Source organism: Papaver somniferum, chromosome 11 (assembly GCF_003573695.1).
Source record: "Papaver somniferum cultivar HN1 chromosome 11, ASM357369v1, whole genome shotgun sequence".
Classification (NCBI taxonomy): domain Eukaryota; kingdom Viridiplantae; phylum Streptophyta; class Magnoliopsida; order Ranunculales; family Papaveraceae; genus Papaver; species Papaver somniferum.
The window spans coordinates 110813758-110819757 of record NC_039368.1 but is presented as its reverse complement, the minus strand read 5'-3'; positions in this window follow the sequence as shown (position 1 = coordinate 110819757).

Below are 6000 nucleotides of genomic sequence, written 5' to 3'. Positions count from 1 at the left end.
TAATCTTCAAAGTTGGACGGCTTGTTGGAAATTCTTTCGGGTATCGACATCGGCAGAAGGGATACTCTTAACTTTGCTTTGTTGCCGTGTACCCATGCGCGCCCTAGAATCATGTCATAATATGAGAGTTCTTTGATAATGTAGAATTTTCCATGTGTAAGAGCGTCTCCCACCTTAATTTCAAGGTTGATGTAGCCATATGCGTCCATCGCCTCTCCTTTCAAGTCTTTGACCACGGTTGGGGAACGGGAGCCTCCTGCTTCGAAACTCCCGCAACTCTCAGAGTTTTGATGGTAACGATGTTGAAGTCAGAGGCCGCGTCGACTAATGTGTTGTCGAGCTTGGCGTCCCTCAGATAAACCGTGGTCAGCAGTCCCCAGTTGTATTTTCCAGCATCGCTTCCCGAGAGAGTTTGGGGTTCTGGCGTGGTTTCTTCAGTAGGAAAGATTCGCTTGCCCGATACAACACGATTAAGGGTTGTGAAGATATCTTGACATTGTGTCTCGGAGAGATAGAGAATTCTGCACACATGTTGTATTGTGGATTGCACAGTTTCGTGTACAGAGTCCCCAGAGACCATGCAATTCCTGACTGGAAGTGGATCTCTGTGAATTCTTTCATTGTCTAGTCGAAGATCCCATGCTTCTATCTTTTATTTGAAGATATGATTTAGCTTATTGCATTCACTGTTCGGGTGGTGGATAAATCTTCGGTAGCGGCAATATTTTGGGTGTGCCATTTCCGCTTCGGTTGGTGGGCGTCTGGTAGGAGGTAGCCTGATGGCGTCGTCTTGGATCCACGCTTCCAAGAGTTCAATCACTTCCTCGATTGGGAACGGGAAATCCAAGATATTTTCTCCAGCTTCTTGATGTCGCATGGGAGCTTTAACGGTGGTTTTCCGTGGAGGAACTGCCTGTCGTGTTGGCGCTGCGCGCTTGGATTGTTGTTCTGCCGCTGGAGCCTTCCTTTTTCCTCCTTCGTCTACCATTCTCACACAGGAAAGACCAGTGTTATATTGCTTATTGATAAGGCGTCTATTTCCTCGAGTCGCGTGTGTCCTTGCCTCTGGTTGGCCTGGTTATTTCCAACAATGTTGGTGTTATTTTGGACGACCGTTTCTCAGCTTCATGAAGTTCAGAAAATGTATGGAATCGCAGATTCTCTAGTAAGGCGCGGTAGATGGGAATCATGCCATTGATGCAAGAATCCACCAATTGTTGTTCGGTCACGTTTGGGTCATGATAATCCAGTGCTTGAATTCTGAATCTTTTGACAAAATCGTTCGGATGTTCGTTGTTTCGTTGGAATATCCTTCCTAGATCTGAGAAGGTAATTTTTTCAGACACAAAGAAGTACTTCTTGTAGAAAGTCGTAACCATATCAGACCAGTTGGAGATGCTGCATGGCGTAATGTTGTTGTACCATGTGTATGCTCTTCCAGTAAGTGATTTCAAAAATTCCCTCAAACGGAGAACGTGATTGTATTCGTGCTCTCCCAGGGACTCCTATAGTCTAGAAACATGTTCACGCGCATTACCGGTGCCGTCATACAGAGAAAATTGAGGGGAGGAGTACCCCCTTGGAAAATGGATTCTTTGTACTTCCGGAGGATACGGGGGTTGATGCTGATGTATGTCCATGGAATTGATTTTGTCCCGGTTTCGGAGAAGTCGTTCCAGATCTTCTCGCTTGACAAAATTGGACGGTTGATTTCTCTCCGCTGAAGTTCCTGGGAGAGTCCATTCGTCTACAAAGGCGTGCCCTGTTGAGGTGATGGCGCCAGGGGTATTGGAGGTGTTCCTCATTGGCTCTGGCTAGCGTGATTCTTGCGGTAGCCGTTCTGTTAGTGTCTTGAGAAAAACAAGTACCTCCTTCTGAGTTGAGGCCATGTCTGTTTGGACTCTAGCGAGAACCTCCTGTCTTTTTATCAAATCAGCAATAGTAATATAGGATCGGCTTCCTCTGGCTCCTCCAGTTTCTCGTCCTGACGGCGGAATGGATGCGGCTCTGGTGACGGTCGGAGGTGTCATACTTGATGAAACATTAGGAGCGGCGACAGAGGATCTGGCTCTGGTGATTGGAGGTGTAATACTTGAAGGAGCATTTTCAGTGGCAGAGGCTCTGGCTCTGGTAATCGAGGGCGTAATGCCTGAAGGAACATTCTCCATGTTGCTGGTGTTGACAGGTGGCGTATTAACACCACTTGAAGGAACGTTAACGCCGGGGATGATTTCAGCGCCAGTGTTCTCAGGGTTTGTTTGCTGATCTGGACCTGAGTTCTACCATCTTGAGATCGGAAATAGATATTGTAACCGAGAGATTAATATCCCGTTGTGGTCGCCAATTGTTTGTGGGTGAAAACAGTTTCTGCTGATTTTGGTAATTTCGTGTGTGGATGAGAAACGAGTCTAAACCCTAAACAATGTACTGCACGGGAGTACTTTTGATTCGAGAGATCAATATGTACAAATCTGGCCTAAACCAAGAAATGGCCGTTCCAGACTTGCTTCGGTCACAAAGTGAAGGAGAAGGGTTGGTCTTAGGGAGGGAAGCGAAGAAAGTATTGAGACCAGAATCGTCGTTCTGGAAGTGTGGGTGTTTTGTGACTTGTATTAAAAAATTGGACTGCCTAGATGAATGAAAAAGCTATCAGGTGATTTTTGAATGTTGTATTGTTCTCCTGACCAAAACTTGTATTTTGGTGGAAATAGGTGAGACCTATTTATACAAGTCGCAATAAAACGTACCCTGGTCTCGTAGGAAGTGGAAACGATTGAGTAGTGGAAGAAGGGAGTAACGGATAACGCCTGGAATTGATGTTCCCATAATATATAATATGTTTCACCATTACTTCTTTCCATTACTAACCACCCCGTTTTATGACACTTTCTTGTAACGGGCGTATTGCACGCCGCACGCTGTAAACCGCCAGACCAATACCCTGATGAGTATCCCCCAGTTTGTGACATGTTTTGATGTCTCGAGTGTTTTCGTGGAAAACATGTAGCACTTTTCTACGTGTGGCAAGTTGAAATTGATAGGCTTGCCGCAGGTATATAGCATGTGATGCTATTAGGCTCATCTTGGATGGTCGCCTAAAACTTGCCACAAGCTCGCCGGCTTGGTGGCAAACTTCGATGGCTGAGATCGCATCTTATGAAATAAGGGTAGCCGTTGATTTTGGCTACCTTGTGTTGGCGCCTGAAGATGGCGCAATGGCGTTTTTGGTGCACGCCAATAGCAATGCGGCATGGCTCGTGCATGCCAGTGGCACGATGGTGTAAGTGGCGCTTGGCGTATCCATGGCCATTAATTTTAGGCGGCTGGTCGCCTGAAAGTTTCCACAAGTCTGTCAGCTCGGTGGCGAACTAGGATGGCTGAGATTGCATCTCATGAGGAAGGATATCCGTTGATTATGGCTACCTTATGTCGGCGCCTGGCAACTTTGTCTAAATTAGGGTTTAGCATGTCGAAACCCTAACTAGCGTATATGGCATGCCGTTTGGCATGCGCGTTTTTTGGCAAGTTAGGCATGCTGTTTGGCGTGTGCGCCTGGTATGCGCGTTTGGCAAGTTAGGCATGCCGATTGGCATGTGCGTCTGGCACGCGCATTTGGCCGTTTTGGCATGCTGTTTGGCACGCGCGTTTGGCGGGTTTGGCATGCCGATCGGCATGTGCGTCTGGCACGCGCGTTTGGCGGGTTTAATGCGACCTGATTGGTTGATTAAAAGAGGGCCGACCAATCATGGTCATGGATACTCTTCTGGCGAGAGTGTGGCGGCTTTAGAGAGACCTGATTGGTCGATGGGAAGTGGGGCCGACAAGCTAGGGTGTGGCCACACTTCCAGTGCGCTGTGGCAGATTTAGTTGCCTAGTTTGGCTAAGCATAGTTTCGACCAAGGGGTCTAGTGCGCTGCGCGGGGCGCGAAACCCTCATTTTGCAAGTTAGTCGGGTTTATGAGTTTTTGTGAGTTATCACAATAATTGGCTGGATTTTGTATGCTGCCACAAAAATCCTTATTTACATAATGCGGTGTGCTTTCCATCTGAGCATTTTGTGCAATGGCCTTAATTTTGGTACTTGGAGGTTCATGCTACTCTGCTGCGAGTGAACACAGATCCGTCATGCCATACCGATATTAAGGGTTCTGCCAGGGAACATAGCACAGGAAAGTACTCAGTGAGTCTTGGATTAGCGAGATGCCGAAATTTACAGAGCGTTTGGGACGGTTGCTACATTCGCCAGTCTGGATAAATTTCATGGAAATATATTGAATGACTCAATAAATATGCCGGTGGAGAGGTTAGCACTCACGGCACCGTTTCCTTGCTGTGTGACGTCACATCAGATGTAAGGTTGTACAATTTTAACCCTAAGCTAAAAACCACCGTCAACAATATGTAAAATTTACCCTTCATTCAATTATTTCAAAAAAAAAAAGGTAATACCGTAAAAACAAGTAAAATCAAATACCGTCAATCATACAATAACTTTTTTGATCTTGTTGATGGAAACATCGTAGAGGTTTTACTTTTTTTTTGACTTTTATTTCTTTTTGTTAATTCTTTTGTGTATAACAAATATATCAAATCCCGAAAACAGATAAGTAAATAAAATATGCAAAATTAACCATTACTCCAAACCGTGTTTAGATTAAGAAAAGTGGTTACAAGACTCAAGTAATCCCACACCCCCACGTCGTTGCTCAACTTTTAATAACTTAAAGCAAAAATATCTCATCATCCTTTATGGTATATTATTGTGCATATGTACGTAGGTGGGGGTGGGGTGGGTAGGGGTTGTTGATATTGAATTTATTCCCCTAAAAGTAAGGAAATATTCAATACATGTGAAGAAGATTTTCAAAATTTTGGGGAGGCGAGAGCCACCCCTGTAATACACATGATTTCATCCCTATGAACAATCTTTTTCTTGGACACTTTCAATACATTCGAGGGAATTGCATCAAATTGTGGTTAATGGACAAATCCTTTTTGCTTCTTCTACATAATATTTTTTTTCTTTTTTTGCTTTCAGGAAACATGATGGATGAAGTTGGTTGAGAATGACTTTTGTAGGTTTGTTGAGAGTGAAAATTGTTAGTGGTATGGTATTTATGAGAAAACCATAGCCGTTAAAAGATATAGATTTGTAGATAATATAACTTAAATAAATAATCTAATCAAAATCCCATACAATCTTCGGCCTCCTGGTTATCTTCATTTAATATAACTTCCATTCAACGCGCTCTTGAACAGTTTTTCCTTGGTTTTTGTAACTTTTGTTGTTAACTTTTAAAACTTGAAATCTTCTCTGCCCCATTTATAATTTTCAATCTTTTTAAAAACATCACATATCTTAGAAATAACAGCTTCAAGTTTGGCATTGCAAAAAAGTGTAATAGCTTTTTGAGGCATTTCAACTGAGGAATTTAAAACACTAAAATAAAAATTATAAGAGATTGGTATAAAATTCAAGAGAAGTGAATTTTTGTGTGAGTTGAGTGTTTGAAAGTGGGGGTAATTTATGATGGTAAAAATCTAGCAGATTTTTACTTTAGCAAACTAGTTATTGGCGGATAAACATCAACTGTCACCAGTTGTATCTTGATCGCCAACGTCTTTACTAACTCCGCTGGATTTCACTATATCCGCGTGCTTCTTTGTACATCGTCAATTATGTTTTACCATAGTGAAGTATCTACTTATCCCATCCACATGGCTCACAAAATCTCAGAAATTTCAAAACCCCACAGGAAATGCCCTAATAGTGTAGTCCTAAAGTTACATGACTTTAGACTCTCTAGGCTTGCTCCCTCAAGCCTAGTATTAATAGTCCAAATTGAAACTATAAGTTTTTGATATCAGACTATATGACTGATACCTAGCGTGATCTAACATAGACATAGACTGTTATGAAGATAACAACCACAAGGTATACACTTGGTATATAATACAAGTCTAGAATCGAACCCAACTGTAGGGATCATCCCCAAGTGT